Below are 18,654 nucleotides of genomic sequence, written 5' to 3' on the forward strand. Positions count from 1 at the left end.
GACTTGATGGGAGTAATGGCAGATTAGACACTGCAAAGAAAATATTAGTGGACTTAAAAACACAGGGGACCCCTCCCTGGTGGTCCAGTGGTAAAGAATCCACCTTTTAATGCAGGGGACGCAGGTTTGATCCCTGGTCAGGGAACTAAGATCCCACATGCTGCAGGGCAACTAAGCCCATGTGCCACAACTACTGAGCTCGCGTGCCTCAACGAGAGAGCCCACATGCCACAAACTACAGAACCCAAGAGCTCTGGACCCTGCGTGCCACACCTACAGAGCCCAGGCACCCTGGAGCCTGCGTGCCACAACTAGAGAGAGAAAACCCGCATGCCACAACTAGAGAGAAGCCCATGTACCACAACAAAGAGCCCATGCAGCAACAAAAGATTCCGCATGCCTCAACGAAGATCCCACGTGCCGTAACTAAGACCCGACGCAGCCAAAAAAAGAAAAAAACAGCAATAGAAACTATTCAAAATGTACCATTGGAAAAAAAAATGCAACACTGAGAGGAAAAAGAACACAATAAAATTAAAACTGCATCAGTGAGATGTAGGACAACTTCAAGCGTCCTAATATATGGGTAGTTGTAGTCCTACAAAAGGGGGGTGAGAGAGAAAAAGTATTTGAACAAATTACAGTCAAAAACTTTCAAATATGACAAAAACTATAAACCCACACATCCAAACCCAAATGAACCCCAAGCACAAGGAAAATTAAAAAAAAAAAACTATACCAAGGCACATAATAATCAAATTACTGGCCTTCCCTGGTGGTTCAGTGGTTAAGAATCTGCCTGCCAATGCAGGGGACATGGGTTCAATCCCTGGTCCAGGGAGATGCCATATGCCACAGAGCAACTAAGCCCGTGTGCCACAACTACTGAGCCTGCGCTCTAGAGCCTGTGAGCCACAACTACTGAGCCTGCATGCCACAACTACTGAATCCTGCGCCTAGAGCCCATGCTCCGCAACAAGAGAAGCCACCACAATGAGAAGTCCATGCACTGCAACGAAGAGTAGCCACCACTTGCCACAACTGGAGAAAGCCTGTGCGCAGCAATGAGGACCCAACACAGCCAAAAATAAATAAATAAAATAAATTTATTTTTTAAATCAAATTATTCACACTGTTGGTAAAAAGAAAATCTTAAATTCAGCTAGAGAAAAAAGACATGTTATGTAGAGAGGAACAAAGATAAGGAAGACAGCAGGTTTCTCATCAGAAACAACACAAGGGAGAAAACAGTAGAGCAACACCTTTAAAGTACTGAAAGAAAAAACTGTCATAAAAGAATTCTAGGGGCTCCCCTGGCGGCGCAGTGGTTGAGAGTCCACCTGCCAATGCAGGGGACGCGGGTTCGTGCCCTAGTCCAGGAAGATCCCGCATGCCGCGGAGCGGCTGGGCCCGTGGGTCATGACCGCTGAGCCTGCGCATCCAGAGCCTGTGCTCTGCAACGGGAGAGGCCACAACAGTGACAGGCCACAACAGTGACAGGCCCGCGTACCGCAAAAAAAAAAAAAAAAGAAGAATTCTAAGGGGCTTCCCTGGTGGCGCAGTGGTTGAGAGTCTGCCTGCCAGTGCAGGGGACACGGGTTCGAGCCCTGGTCTGGGAGGATCCCACATGCCGCAGAGCGGCTGGGCTCGTGGGCCACAACTGCTGAGCCTGTGCGTCTGGAGCTTGTGCTCCGCAATGGGAGAGGCCGCGGCGGTGAGAGGCCTGCGCACCACGATGAGGAGCGGCCCCCGCTCGCCCCAACCAGAGAAAGCCCACGCACGGAAACGAGGACCCAACACAGCCAAAAATAAATAAATAAAATTTAAAAAAAAAAGAATTCTATACCTAGCAAAACTGTCTTTCTAAATAAAAGCAAATCAACATGGATGAACCTTGAAAACATTATGCTAAGTGAAAGAAGTCAGTGACAAACGTCTATAGATACTATTTTATTTATACAAAATGTCCAAAATAGGCAAAGCTATACAGACAGAAAGTAGATGAGTGGTTGCTTAGAGCTGGGGGGTGGGGGAGGTAAAAGCAGGTGATTACTAAACTAGAATAACAAAACAAAGAGTCACAGTTAATAAAGCCAACAAAGGAAATAAAAATAGAATCATAAAAAATAATCTGAAAAAAAGGCAGAAAAATAAAACAAAGAACAGATGAGACAAATAGAGAACAATTTGAAAGATGATAGGCTTAAACCTAACCAAATGAGTAATTACATTAAATGAAAATGATTCAAATATTCCAATTAAAGGCAGAAATTGTCAGATTTATAAAAAGCAAGACACAACTAAAGATAAACAAATAGATCAATGGAATAGAATACAGTCCAGAAATAGACCTATACATGTATGGAAAAATCAGTTGATTTTTTTACAATGATACTAAGACAATTCATTGAAGAAAATAATCTTTCAACAAATGGAGATTGAACTATTGTATATCCATATACAAACATAACAAAAATAATTTTGATCCATATATTATACCATATACAAAAATTAACTCATTTGAACACAAATATAAAACTGAAACTTCTAGAATAATACATAGGAGAAAATACACTGGATTAGACAAAGACTTCTTAGCTACAATACCAAAAGCACAATCCATTAAAGAATAAATTGATAAATTGAACTTCATGATAATTGAAAACTTTTGTTCTTCAAAAGTCGCTGTTAAAAGAATTAAAAGAGAAGCCACAAACTAGGGGAAAATTTTTGCAAAGTATATATCTGATAAAGGACTGTTTCCAGAATATTTTTTTTAACTCTGAAACCTCAAAAAATAAGAAAACAAACAACTCGATTTTTTAAGTGGGCAAAAGAGTTAGACTCTTCAGCAAAAAAAAAAAAATATATATATATATATATATGAATGGCAAAGAAGTATAAAATGATGCTCAATATCATTATTCATTAAGAAAATGCAAAATTAAAACCACAATGATATAGCACTACACACTTTAATTTGATGGCTTAAATTTAAAAGATTGACCATACCAAGTATTTGGTGAGCTTGTAGAGGAACTGGACCTCTCATACACTACCGGTGGTAATGTAAAATGGTACAATTGCTTTGGAAAACAGTTTGGCACCTTCTTAAAATATTAAACGACATTTACCATATGATCCAGCTATTCCACCCCTAGATATTTATTCAAGAGAAAAGAAGAGCTATATACCTACAAAGACTTATTCAACAATGCTCACAGCAATTTTATTTGTGAGAGCCAAAACTGGGAATAATCCAAATGTCCATCAACAGGTAAATGGATACAACAACTGTGGTATATCCATACAAAAGAATACTACTTGGCAATAAAAAGGAATGAACTATTGATATACACAACATGAATGAATCTCAAAATAATCATGCTAAATTAAGGAAGCCAGACTAAAAAAATTTTTTAATTAAAAAAAACATATTGTGTCATTCTATTTATATAAATTCTAGAAATGCAAAATGATACAGTGATAGAAAGCAGATCATTGGTTGGGGGGAAGGGGGAGCAGCCAGGATGATGAGGGACAAGAAGGAAGAATTTTAAAGGGAAACAAGAAAAATACAGGTCATGAATGATATGTTTACTACCTTGATTGTTAGGTTCACAGGTGTATACATAAGTCAAAATTTTTTAACTTACAAACTATAATATGTGCCACTTATTGCACATCAATTATGCCTCAACAAAAATGGGCACTTGCAATTTTATAATCATAAAGCATTAAAAACATATCTTAATAAATCCAAGGAGATATCTAAACTAGTGGGAATTTCAGTTGCTATAATAAGGGGAGATATTTTAGGGGAAGTGGAATCTTCAGTTCCTATAAGATATCAATCTGAAAATCCAGCATGGCTAAAATACCTCAGGGACCAGACCAAGCTGGTGATAATTGCCTATTTGTCTTGTAAGTATAAATAGGAGTAAAATCTAAAATGAAAATCTACCGAATTTCAAGAGATTTATTTCAACCATTCATACAAGGACTCTTCTCCTCTTGAGACCGTTAAACAGGGCTCCTTCAACACTGACTCATAAATCTGGGATGAAAAAAAAACTTATTTCAATAGATAATGCTTCATGCTAATGTTTCTTTTCAATCACCAAGTGAAGGTCCATCACAATCGTAAGGACTCCCACAAATCATTTCACTAGGTGTTGGGGTCTACTTAAAAGCTGCCAGCCAGTGAAACCTCCTGGAATCAATTTCACTCATCTTTGAGCACTTCAATATTGTCCTTTTAGCACTCAGGCTTGTAAGCCAAACCACAATGATTACCAAAGATTCTATGACTGAAGCGTCTCTCTGTTCAACTACTGATCTTCCTCGACTTACAAGGATTACCTCCTGATAAACGTAAGTTGAAAATATAATAAACAGAAAATACATTTAATATACCTAACTTACCAAACATCATCACTTAGCCTAGCCTACCTTTAACATGCTCAGAACACTTAGCCTACAGTTGGACAAAATCATCTAACACAAAGCCTGTTTTCCAATGAAGTGCTGAATATCTCCTGTAAGGTACTGAATACTGTACTGAAAGTGAAGAACAGAATGGTTATAAGTGTATCAGTTGTTTACCCTGGTGATCACATGCCTGACTGGGAGCTGTGGCTCGCTGCCACTGCCCAGCAGCACAAGTGAGCATTATACTGTGTATTGCTAGCCCAGGAAAAGAGTAAAATTCAAAATTATAAGTACGATTTCTACTGAACGCATATCACTTTTGCATCATCGTTAAGTCTAAAACTCATCAGTTAAACCATTATAAGTTGAGGACAGTCTTATTTAATTGCATGTGCCACAAGAGAAACTGCACAAGAGAGTGGGCATGCAACCCCTCCTCAAGACTATAGAGAAGAAACAGACATTTTGAAATTCTATATTCTTGTTTTAAAAGTTGATATTCTCTTTCTGGGGAGAGTGGGGAGGAAAAACAAGTAACTAGCTATATTGAAATCCTTTGGGAAAAGGAACCAGGAACCAGAATAGGGACTTCTACTTTTTACTTTACATCTTACAATATTTTTTTGAATTTTCTACTCTTGACACGTATAACTCTTTTAAGTCAGCAGAGGGTATCTTGGTGTTAGATTTAAGATCCTTCTGTATTCATTTCTATAATCCTCTGTGTTCAATCTTTTAATAAAGGTAATTTTTAATAATGTTCATCCTCCATTGTTACTGGGTCCATTCAGAACCAGGAGGAATAGAGATCTTTTAATCCAAGACTTTCATTTTACAGATGGAAAAAGTGATGCTCAGACTAGAGAAGCTGTCTGCCCAAGTCTCCACACAGTAACTGGTATGGCCAATTCAGGGACTAGGTTCTCTTCTTTTTTTCTTTTAACATCTTTATTGCAGTATAATTGCTTTACAATGTTGTGTTAGTTTCCGCTGTATAACAAAGTGAATCGGCTATATGTATACATATATCCCCATATCCCCTCCCTCTTGCGTCTCCCTCCCACCCTCCCTATCCCACCCCAGACTAAGGCCTCTTAACTTTCAATTCTTTTTACCAAATTTCCATTCTATACTTACATATTAAGATTCCACAGTAAGCTTTTTAAAACTCTAAGTACAGCAATATTCTGGATGCCACACCTTGAAAGAAAAGGTACCAAAGTGGAAAACTATCAGATGAGAAGTAATTGAGGAGATTTAAGGAGACTAATGAATCATGTGGAAGTTTTATTGTAATGCCTGAATTTCTTTAAAACAACATCATGGGGACAAGGTGGGGAACATGTTCTGTGTGGCTCTAGAAAGAAGAACTAGGTCCCATGGGAGATAGTTCAAGAGGGCAAATGCTTGTGGTCCAACTATCCACAATGGAGTGTCGTGTGTGTGTGTGTGTGTGTGTGTGTGTGTGTGTGTGTGTGCAGTGCGTAGGGCAATAATGTGCCAGCTATGTTGGAGAAAGAGACAGATGTGAGAAGAAAGATAACCTAAATGCACTTCGAGGTCTTTTCCCCTGGGGCCCAGGGGAGACTTGTATACACTATGGTCACGCCTTAAGTGCAGGCCACCTTATTAGATCATTCTCTCCCTTGCCTCGTTTCATGTGGAAGACACTGACTCATCTCCAACCATTCTCCGCATGAAATAAATGAATTACACTCGGCTTCACAGGATTAAAGCTTTAAATCAGCAGTGACGATTACTGGACAGAGTGGCCACTGGGCTCCACAAACAGCCAAGGAGCAGAACCCCCAAACAGAGCTAGACCAAGTTCGGAAGGTTAGGTAGCCTATTTGGTACGTCCCAATCTTTCCATTTCATTACCCTATCCGTCTCACTGGGTTTTTAGTGGTTTTACTTTTGTCTGTTTTCTTGTTTGTTTTGCCTTCATTTCAAAGCATCCTATCTGTTCAAATAGCAGCAAAGCAGTTAAATGACCTTAAACAGCCAAAGGGTACTGGATCTTTGAAGTAACAGTAAACAAATACAGCTTCTAAACTTCCTTAGGGTAAGACCACCCTTGTATCTTCTTTAAGGGGTGAAGTGAGAGGTGAGAATAAACAGAATAAGAAGTGGGCTGAACACTGAGTATGCTCAAAAAAGACTATTTTTATGCATTTCTTCATTAATTTATTTACCCATGTAATGGGTAACGTGTGTAAAAAAAAATCATGTGTGAAGAACATATGAGCTTTGACCAGACAGACAAGGTCTTTGAACCTTGGGAAAGTGACTGACCTCTGAGTCTCAAGTTCATCAAGTGTAAAATGGGAACAATAATAAACTTCTCCTGATCTTCAGATTCATACATTGAGCTAGTTGAACGCATCCTTACTTAAATGATACCTAAGTCCCTCAAACTCAGCATGTTTCAACCTCTGTGAACCTATACAACCTTCCAGAGTTCTCTGTTCCTCGTTGCATCACCACACGCAGAGCCATAAATCTAGTCATACTAAATACATCACTTCTTCCTCACCCACCCACATGGATCCATTCACCAAAGTCCTCCCATTTAAAAAGGAGTATTACGGGCTTCCCTGGCGGCGCAGTGGTTGAGAGTCCGCCTGCCGACGCAGGGGACGCAGGTTCGTGCCCCGGTCCGGGAGGATCCCACATGCCGCAGAGCGGCTGGGCCCGTGAGCCATGGCCACTGAGCCCGTGCGTCCGGAGCCTGTGCTCCGCGGCGGGAGAGGCCACAACAGTGAGAGGACCGCGTATCGCAAAAAATAAAATAAAAAAATAATAATAATAAAAAGGAGTATTAGGACTTCCCTGGTGGCGCAGTGGTTAAGAATCCGCCTGCCAATGCAGGGGACAGGGGTTCAAGCCCTGGTCTGGGAAGATCCCACGTGCCACGGAGCAACTAAGCCCGTACACCACAACTACTGAGCCTGCGCTCTAGAGCCCATGAGCCACACTACTGAGCCCGCCTGCCACAACTACTGAAGCCCGCGCTCCTAGAGCCCGTGCTCCGCAACAAGAGAAGCCACCTTAATGAGAGGCCTGCGCACCGCAACGAAGAGTAGCCCCTGCTCGTTGCAACTAAAAAGAAAGCCCACGGGCAGCAACGAAGACCCAATGCAGCCAAAAATAAATAAATAATTTTTTTTAAAATGCTAAAAAAAAAAAAAGTGATAAAATTCTTAGAAAATTATAGTATGAGGTAACATTTGATAGAGTCCAAAGACAAGATACAAATAAAAGGTTAAGGGAATTAGCAAAGGGATATGATCCTTTGTTAAATTCAGTACATCAAGACCTATGAGGTTGGACCCTTGCTGGCTTAGGGCTCCAAGGGGGTTCTCCCAGAGAGAAGGGCGGCTGCATGAACAGTGCTCTGTGTTTTGCCTTCTACTTGTAGTCTTTCCCTTCATTCCACAGTAGCATCCAGGAGTATCCGGATCACTTTTTTTTTTTTTTGGCCGCACTGTGTGGCATGCAGGAACTTAGCTCCCCAACCAGGGATCAAACCTGTGCCACCTGCATTGGGAGCGTGGAGTCTTAACCACTGGGCCGCCAGGGAAGTCCCTCCTGCTCACTTCTTAGAATTCCACAGTGGCCACTAAGCATGCCCTCTTTGTCTGAATAGAGCCTGTATGTTCAAAAACAACATCAATAACCACCAAAAGGTGAAAATAAAAGTAAAGGAAAACATAATAGCAGAAATTAATGGACAAACATTTGTGAACATCCAAACAACAATAAAAGCATAAATACACACCCAGAGTGTACTTAAAGCAGTAATCACAGTGCCTGAGGAGTAAGAAGCCTTGGCAACCAGTAGTTATAACTTCCTCAGAACAAGCCAATAGGTAGGTGCATTCTACAGACAAGAAAGCTGAGGCTCAGAATGATTAAGAGAATGGCTCAAAGTCACAAGATTTGCTGTGGAACAGATTCCTAACAGAATTCCTCAAATTCAAACCAGTGTCCGTTAGACTGGAGAGTCTATGTCCTTTTCATTACAGTGGGTTGCCCTCTTAGCCTGCTGTACCCCCTACACATGCAACAGATTCATGCCTTTTCTGATCAATACTATCTATTACCTTAAGCTATACCTGGTAAGTACTGATTCATGTGTAGCTTCAAAATGTTCACCTCCCATTGGCAGAGGCCAGCTTAGCGTCAAGGGAAAAGATGATCCAAAAATCCATATATTCCATGTTTTTGGTCTGTTTTGTGTCTGACCCAGTTTCCTGATGCCCAAGACTGAACTATTATTGTGAGCATCCTAACCTGGCTACCCCAGGACAGTAGGGAAGAAATATAACATTGGCAACTGTGTATACATGTTGCCCACATTTGCTGAAATAACCAAAAGAGGGTATGGAAATAATGGGAGATTACATTCAACGGCCTATCCTAACATTTCTATTCCCTACCACATAAGAGAGAAAACAGTGTTCGCATCACAGAAGACAAAAAGCATAAACTTTGATATCTGACCCGGGATTTAAAGTTGTGGAACTTGAGAAAGCAGTTTTCTTATCTGTAAAAGGGGTTGTTAGGAGGATTCAAAATAATAAGTTTAACTTGCCCAGCCCACTGTAAGATAAGTTGAAAATTGTTGCTATTGTAAATATTAGTAGTAGAAGTAGTAGTGTTGTTTTAGCATATGAACACAGATAATAATACATGGACCTGGGAAGTCCTTAATGAATTGTGTGGGCTCTTGGAAACCAGCTCCTACATTAGTCCTTTCCCTTCAGCGTGGGACCGTGTACAGACAACTTAGACAAATAGTCAGGGGCTTGGCAAAGCACATGTGAAGAGACACAGTGCAATCTCTCCCCTCCTTGAGGGGCTACCAGGTTTTTGATGAATGATGAGGGTGAGTGTCAGTCATGAGGCAGAGCAGTAGGGAGCATTCCCCATTAAAGATTTAAATTCCAGCTGCCATTCCCAAGGCCCCAGAATTCACATACTCAGATCTGAAACAAATGAAAAACAAGAAAGCAAGTAATAAGTTAACAACCCACTTCAGAAATGACTGCATTCGTTCTCTTGAGCAGCTACTTAAGTTCTGATGGTTCCCACTCATTTGCCAGTGTGTAATTCTTTTTCTTTTTTTTTCTGTTCCTTCCAGTTTTATTGAGATATAATTGGCATACAGCACTGTATAAGTTTAAGGTGTACGGCATAATGATCTGGCTTACATACATCATGAAATGATAATCACAATACGTTTAGTGATCATCCATCATCTCATATAGACACAAAATTAAAGAAGCACAAAATAAATATTTTTTCCTTGTGATGAGAACTCTTAGGACTTACTCTCTTGACAACTTTCCTATGTAACTTTCAGCAGTGTTAATTGCTTATCATGTTGTACATCACATCCCTAGTACCTATTTATAACTGGAGGTTTGTACCTTTTGACCACCTTCCTCCAACTCCTCCTCCCCACAACCCCCGCCTCTGGTAACCAAAAATCTGATCTGTTTTTGATGAGTTTATTTGTTTGTTAGTTTTTTCGTTTGTTTGTTTTTGAAGTATATTTGACCTACAACACTATGTTAGTTCCTGGTACACAAACAACATAGTGATTCTATATTTTTCTTTTTCTTTTTTTTTAAACATCTTTATTGGAGTATAATTGCTTTACAATGGTGTGTTAGTTTCTGCTGTATAACAAAGTGAATCAGCTATACCTATACATATATCCCCATATCTCCTCCCTCTTGCGTCTCTCTACCACCCTCCCTATCCCACCCCTCTAGGTGGCCACATAGCACCGAGCTGATCTCCCTGTGCTACGCGGCTGCTTCCCACTAGCTATCTATTTTACATTTGGTAGTATATATAAGTCCATGCCATACTCTCACTTCGTCCCAGCTTACCCTTCCCCCTCCCCATGTCCTCAAGTCCATTCTCTATGTCTGCGTCTTTATTCCTGTCCTGCCCCTAGGTTCTTCAGAACCATTTTCTTTTAGATTCCACATATATGTGTTAGCATACAGTATTTGTTTTTCTCTTTCTGACTTACTTCACTCTGTCTGTATGAGTCTCTAGGTCTATCCACCTCACTACAAATAACTCAATTTCGTTTCTTTTTATGGATGTGTAATATTCCATTGTATATGTGTGTCACAGCTTCTTTATCCATTCATCTGTCAATGGACACTTAGGGTGCTTCCATGTCCTGGCTATTGTAAACAGTGCTGCAATGAACATTGTGGTACATGACTCTTTTTTTTTTTTTTTTGGCAGTACACAGGCCTCTCACTGTTGTGACCTCTCCCGTTGCAGAGCACAGGCTCCGGACTTGCAGGCTCAGCGGCCATGGCTCATGGGCCCAGCCGCTCCGCGGCATGTGGGATCTTCCCGGACCGGGGCATGAACCCGTGTCCCCTGCATCGGCAGGCGGACTCTCAACCACTGCGCCACCAGGGAAGCCCCATGACTCTTTTTGAATTATGGTTTTCTCAGGGTATATGCCCAGTAGTGGGATTGCTGGGTCGTATGGTAGTTCTATTTTTAGTTTTTTAAGGAACCTCCATATTGTTCTCCATAGGGGCTGTATCAATTTACATTCCCACCAACAGTGCAAGAGGGTTCTCTTTTCTCCACACCCTCTCCAGCATTTATTGTTTGTAGATTTTTTGATGATGGCCATTCTGACCAGTGTGAAGTGATACCTCATTGTAGTTTTGATTTGCATTTCTCTAATGATTAGTGATGTTGAGCATCCTTTCATGTGTTTGTTGCCAGTGTGTAATTCTAATCAGAATGGAAGTCCTTAGTCATAGCAAACTACAGAATCTTCTATCCTGAACCTATTAGGACTCTTATAAGTAAATACCTTGCAAAGGGAACTGAGTCATCAGCTCATAGCTCTGTCTATCCCAGGCTTATTCCTGATGCTGACAGGACACAAAGCAGTACCTATCTCTTCCTGGTGTGTTTAGTTTATCTGGCTATGACTTGGCCTTCCACCTCCCCATGCCCTGTGAATAAAGGTCATAAATATCCTCCCATCTGCCTAGACTTAGGTCCGCACACAGATTCTAACTCAATGTTGTACTACTGGTCATTTAACTTTCTCTACCTCATTTTCTTATATGTAAAGCAGTTGGTCAAGGCATAGTGCCCCATCAAGCCCTTAATGCCCTGATACAGAGCAATACCTCTTATGAAGTTAATGCGAGGATGTCAGGGGGAGGCATACAGATAGGAGATGTATACAGCTAATGGAGCAGGCCATAAAAGTAACTGGGCTCCACTTAGGTTTGACTGAGAGTAACAAAGAGAAAAGGAGAAAATCATGTTAATAGTCTACTATAGCTTGCCAAATTAATTTAAAGGAAACGTGTCACATTTCCTCATTACAAACAATGACTCTCCCTTTGGATCAACTCCCGCAAGCCCACCTTGGCCCCTCCTCAGGTCAATAGCATTGACGAAGTCCATTCAGTAGCCCAAAATTTAAACAACTCTATATTTCCCAAGTCTGCCCCATCCTATTATTTTAGTTACTGTGGCTGAATATTTGGCACTCATCTTTGACTCCTTCAACTACCAAGTCCTTCAATATTTCTACTCTTCTATACCCCTAATCCATCCCGGTGGTCAGTAAAGAGCTCCAGACCTATATTCCCTCTCAACTAGCCAACAGACAAAGCCTTCCTTTGTTCATCCTGTCTTAAGTGTCTGCGTTGCAGCGTACCATATCTACCTCTGTGACTTTAACCTTTCTAAAATAAAGTTCTTATTCCCAAACACTAAATGTCTCCCCAAGAAATAAAGGCCCAAATATCTCAGCCTGGCGTTCAATTATTTTCATAATCTGACCCCAAATGTCCTGCATCCATCACCCCTTTCTGTCTCCCTCCTTGAATTCTAGAGTCCACTCAAGCTAAGCTGACTGCTGGTCCCAGAGTACACTCCTGGTTTCTCTCCTCAACACGTGTTCATGATCTTTCCCACCTGCAAGAAGGCCTTAATCCACCAATCTGTTCATATCTAAATCATCCTTCAGCATCAAATGTCACCTTTCCTGAAGACTTCCCTAAACTCCCAGACAGAAGGGATCTTTCTCTTCTCTGAACCTCACTGCCCTCTCTCAAGCATTTATTACAATGTGATGACTCCACAGACTGAGTTCTTCACCACTTCACTCAGCCTCCTCCTAGTGCAGCAAATCAATCTCCGCGGAGTTTGAATCCTGGCCATTTATCAGACCTGGGGTTATTTATTTAACCTCTACCAGCCTCCATTCACTTGCTTACAGAATGGTGGTAAGAATGATTCCTACTTCACTGGGTTAGTATGAGGATGTTGTGAGATCATACATGTCCAGTACTTACTTAGCTGGCTGTCTGACATAGAAGAGTTCACTAACTGTTAGCTATGGTTCTTATTTATTTGTATCTGTGGAAGATAACTCTCCAAAAAGGGTTCCCTCTCTGTAAGTGTGTGCTACTTCACCCACTACTAATACCATTACCCCTCCTCTTGAGCCAGGGCTGGCATTATGACTTTCCTTGATCGGTAAAATGCAACAGAAGTGATAACCCTTCTGGTCTCCTTTAAAAAGCCAGACAGCTTCTGCCTTCCCCCTGGTAAAACCACTCACTCTGCTGTAAAGAAACTTGGACTAGACTACTGGATGGTGAGATACCACGAGGAAAGAGAAAGGCCATGTGGAAGAGCACTGAAATACCAGGCACGTGAGTGAAGCCATATTGGATCTTCCAGCCAAGCCCAACAGGCAATTGAATGCATAGGCATGAGAGACTCCCCAAGCAAGACAAGCAGAATAACTGCCCAGCGGAGCCTTAGAAACCTCACAGCCAGCCGTGGATTTACGGGAAATCATAAATGATTATAGAGTTAACTAAAACAACTTCTATCTACTTTCCCTTCTACTAGACCATGAGCTCCTTAAGGGTAAGGACCATATCAGGTTTCTATCTGTATTGTCAGCTCCTAAACAGACAGAAATTTGAAGTAATTCATAGATTAATAGACCAGTGAACTAAGTATGTGAGTGGCTAAGGCAGAATGTTTGAACAGAAAGCTATTGAATGAATTATGTCCTAGCTCTTTATGAGGATACTGGACATATAGAATCAAAGCCCAGGGCACAAAAACATTAATACAGTCTGACAACATAAGCAGGAGGACCCCATTTTTGAAAGCTTTATGCTCAACATCTTGGTTAAATAGGTCTCTTCCAAAACAACCTGGCTGCCTGTCAACTTGAAGACAGTGGCAACCTGGGTAGCCTGGGGAAAGGAAGTGGGAAACTTGGATTTATTGCACCAAGTTGAAATTGCAGAGGGAAACAGATGGGAGATAAAATGTTCCGTGATGTTGTCCATTTTTCTACCCATTCATGTAGTGATTGCTGCTCACCATCTGTGTTGGCCCCAGAAAGTTGTGTCTTTAAGCACTGAAAGAGCCTCCTTCTGTCACTACTGCAGAATTATATCAAATGTACCACCTCTTAAGATTATACCTTGTCTAGCAGAGTCTAGCTCTGTCCCTTGAAGCCTGATGGCCCATCCCCAGATCAAAAGACCTGAAAAGAAGTTATCTCTTCCAGCTTTTTCTCTTTCTCAAGTTTTGTCCTGAACCATAACCCTCTTGTTTTTGCATCTCTTTTCTGTTAAGAATCTTGCCTGTGTCCTCAGACACAGAGGTTACTGTGCACCAGAGGTTCTGACCCCAAGCTTACTGCGCACCAGAGGTTCTGATCCCAAGCTCTCTTCACCAACCATAATGGTTTATTTTCCCATGAACTCTCCAACTTCAGGTTGTGTGGATGAAGTGAAACCCTCAAACATACCACCTGGCCCCAGCATCCAGTGTAAACCCTTGTAATCTCTGTAATTCCTGGGCATTACACATGAGCTCTCAAATGAAGCCCACATCCCATCTGCTGGTCAACATTTTACATAGATCCTTTGGAAATGGGTTAGGAAGGGAAACAAAAGGATCAAGGATATGACCTTGCTAGTTTCCGAGTAGATGCGAATGAAACCCAGTGCCAGATGTGCTCAGCAGCTTTCACTCTTTACTTTTCATCAAGTGAAAAGTCATGCCCTCCTCAATAATTTTTGTTAATTCCCAGGGTCTTTATATTCTCGCTGCCACTCCTTGCTGCAATTTCCTGAATCCACTGAATTCTTGTTCCTGGTTTTAATCCTGCCACATGTGCATTTAGTGAGCCTCAAATATCTTTCTTTACATCATCAAATGCTTCTTGAGTCTTTCATATGTGAATGCAACAAAACCCAGTTACTGTGGCCTAGGACATAATGATCTACTGGGGGGACCAAAAAATTAATAGACAATTAAACACTGTGGTGAATGCTCCTACAGCAAAAGTCGAATGTGTTCTTTAAAGCACCTCATTATGGGTGTAAGCTGGGAGAGCAGAACAAGCTTCCCAGGGAAATAAAAAGCAGGAGATACTAAAACAGTTGCTACTCAAAGTGTGGTCCATTAAAACAGACAAATCCCCAATCATAGTTAGAGATTTCAGCATCTCTCTCTCCATAATTGACAGGACAAATGGATAGGAAATCAGCAAGGAGGTAGCAGATTTGAACAACTACCAACCAACTTGACCTGAGTGACATTTATAAAACACTCAACCTAACAATGTAAGAATACACATTCTGCTCAAATGCATACAGAACAATTACTAAGAAAAACCCTATTCTGGGTCATACATCAAACCTCAATTATTTCAAAAGGACTCAACTCATACAAAGCATTTTCTCTAACCACAAAGAAATTAAATTAGAAATCAGTAACAGATAGGTCTCTGAAAAAAATCCCCAAAATTTTGGAAACTAAATACACATCTAAATAACCCATAGGTTGGGCTTCTCTGGTGGCGCCATGGTTAAGAATCCGCCTGCCAATGCAGGGGACACAGGTTCAAGCCCTCCTCCGGGAAGATCCCACATGCCACAGAGCAACTAAGCCCAGGTGCCACAGCTACTGAGCCTGTGCTCTAGAGCCCACGAGCCACAACTACTGAGCCCGCATGCCACAACTACTGAAGCCCGCACATCTAGAGCCCATGCTCTGCAACAAGAGAAGCCACCACAATGAGAAGCCCACACACCACAACGAAGAGTAGCCCCCACCCGCCATAACTAGAAAAAGCCCATGTGCAGCAATGAAAACCAAAAACAAACGTTTTGAACAGGATGAAAACTAAAATATCAGAATTTATGGAATGCCACCAAAGCAGTATTAACAGAGAAATTTATGACTATATGTCTATATTAGAAAAGAAAAGAGAAAAAAGGTCTCAAATCAATAACTTCAGCTTCCACCTTAAAAACTAGAATAAGAAGATAAAATTAAACCCAAATTAAGCAGAAGAAAGGATATAATAAAAATCAAAGGGGAAACAAATGAAACAGAAAACAAAAAGGCAATAGAAAAAAACAACGAAGCCAAAGCTGTTTTGCTGAGATCATTAAAATTAATAAAACTCTAGCCATAATGATTAAGAGAAGAAGAGAAAAGACACAAATTATCAACATCAGGAATGAAAGAGTTCCAGCATTTTTTTTTTTTAATTTACTTTTGGCTGCATTGGGTCTTCGTTGCTCTGCGCGGGATTTCTCTAGTTGCGGTGAGCCGGGTCTACTCATTGCAGTGGCTTCTCTTGTTGCGGAGCACGGGCTCTAGGCACGCAGGCGTTTGTAGCTGTGGCTCACGGGCTTCCGTAGTTGTGGCTCACGAGCTCTAGAGCACAGGCTCAGTAGTTGTGGCGCACGGGCTTAGTTGCTCCACAGCATGTGGGATCTTCCCAGACCAGGGCTTGAACCCATGTCCCCTGCATTGGCAGGCGGATTCTTAACCACTACGCAACCAGGGAAGTCCCAAGAGTTACAGCATTTAAATTTCTACAGACATTAAAGGATAAAAAGCAAATATAATGAACAACTTCATAACAATAAATACAGAAACTTAGAGGAAATGGAAAAATTCCTTAGAAGACACAAATGACCAAAGCTCATTAAAGAAAAATTAGGTAACCTGAAAATACCTATCAAGGAAATGAATTGAAATTATAATTTAAAATACCCCATTAAGAAAACTCCAAAGAAAAAAAAAAAGAAAGAAAACTCCAGGGCCAGATGGCTTCACAGTGCATTCTACCAAATGTTTAAAGAAGAAGTAATGCCAATTCAATACAAACTCCTCCAAAAATTAAGGAGAAGGGAATACTTCCCAACCTCTTCTGAGGCCAGCAGTACCCTGACACTAAAATCAGAAAAAGACATTACAAGAAAAAAAATAGACCAATATTTCTCTTGAACATTGATGGAAAAATTCTAAAGAAAATTTTAGCAAATCAAAACCAACAATATACTAAATGGATAATATATCAGGACCAAGTGGGATTTTTCCAAGAAATGCAGGGTTAGTTTAACATTCAAAATTCAATCAAGGTAATTTACTATGTTAACTAACTAAAGACAAAAAAACATGATAATCTTAATAGATACAGTAAAAGCATTTCCCAAAATCCAACATCCATTCCTGATAAAAACCCTCAGGAAACAAGAAATAGACGAGAACTTCTCCAATCTGAGAAAAGTCATCCAAAAACACCCACAGTTAACATCATACTTAATGGTGAAAGACGTGAATATTCTCCCTCTGGGACTTCCCTGGTGGGGCAGTGGTTACGAATCCGCCTGCCAGGGCTTCCCTGGTGGTGCAGTGGTTGAGAGTCCACCTGCCGATGCAGGGGACACGGGTTCGTGCCCCGGTCCGGGAAGATCCCACATGCCGCGGAGCGGCTGGGCCCGTGAGCCATGGCCGCTGAGCCTACGCGTCTGGAGCCTGTGCTCCGCAACGGGAGAGGCCACAATAGTGAGAGGCCCACATACCGCAAAAAAGAAAAAAAAGAAAAAAGAATACACCTGCCAATGCAGGGGACACAGGTTTGAGCCCTCGTCCAGGAAGATCCCACATGCCGCGGAGCAACTAAGCCCGTGTGCCATAACTACTGAGCCTGCACTCTAGAGCCCTCAAGCCACAACTACTGAGCCCACGTGCCACAACTACTGAAGCCAGTGCACCTAGAGCCCGTGCCCTGCAACAAGAGAAGCCACCGCAATGAGAAGCCCACACACTGCAACAAAGAGTAGCCCCAGCTCGCCGCAACTAGAGAAAGCCCGAGCACAGCAACGAAGACCCAATGCAGCCAAAAATTAATTAATGAATTTTAAAAAATATATATTTTCCCCCTAAGATCAAGAACAAGTCAAGAATTTCCACTTTCATTACTTCTATTGAACATTGTACTGGAAGTTCTAGACAGTACATTCAAGCAAGAAAAGAAATAAACAGTATCCAGATTGTAAAGGAAGAAGGAAAATGTGAACCTTTATTCACAGATGACATGATAACCTATGTGGAAAAAGAGATGAACTCAACCAAAAAATTACAGAACGAATAGATGAGTATAGGAAAGTTGTAAAGATTCAAGATCAATATTAAAAAATCAATTATATTTGTATTGCTATCTACAATTAGAAATTAAATTTTTTAAACTATTATTTAAAACAGTATTTAAAAATACTAAATACTTAGGGATAAATCAAAAAAAAAGATGGGACAGACCCATACAGTGAAAACAATGAAATACTGCTGAGAGAAATTAAGGAAGAATTAAATAAATGGACAGCTATACCTTGGTCACGGGTCAGAAGACTCAATGTTGTTAAGATGTCAATTCTCCTCCAAACTGATCTGTAGATACAAAGCAATCTCAATCAAAATCCTAGCAGGTATTTTTGTAGAAATTGAGAAGGTAACTCTAGAATTCATATGAAAATGTAAAGAACCTAGAATAACCAACATAACTTAGAAAAAGAAGAACAAAGTTGAAGGACTAACATACCTGATTTTAAGGCTTTTTTTAAAACTAGAGTAATCAAATCAGCATGGCATTGCCATAAAAACAGGCAAATATAAATAGCAAGTCCAGGAAAAAAAAAACTACACATATATGAACAGCTGATTTTTTTACAAAGGCACATATACAACGCAGGTAGTATAGCCTTATCAACAAACAGTGCTGTAACAACTAGATATCTATATTCTCTGGCAACTCTGGACCTCTGTTCCCAGCAACTGGCTGGGCACCATGCCGTTCACCCATGCACTTTGCCTGGTTCC

The 18,654-nt window shown here is 40.9% G+C and overlaps 1 protein-coding gene across 1 annotated transcript in view; it reads right to left on the reverse strand.

Annotated features, from left to right (window-relative positions):
- Nucleotides 1-18,346, reverse strand: part of LOC307178258 (uncharacterized protein) — a 1,492,981-nt gene extending 1,474,635 nt beyond the window's left edge. Inside the window, exon 1 of the transcript XR_013825157.1 lies at nt 18,167-18,346. The gene's annotated coding sequence lies outside the window, so the exon portion shown is untranslated. The remainder of the gene's footprint in view (nt 1-18,166) is intronic.
- Between the last annotated feature and the right edge of the window lie 308 nt (nt 18,347-18,654).

The sequence above is a fragment of the Stenella coeruleoalba genome, assembly GCF_951394435.1.
Source record: "Stenella coeruleoalba genome assembly, chromosome: 20".
Lineage (NCBI taxonomy): Eukaryota > Metazoa > Chordata > Mammalia > Artiodactyla > Delphinidae > Stenella > Stenella coeruleoalba.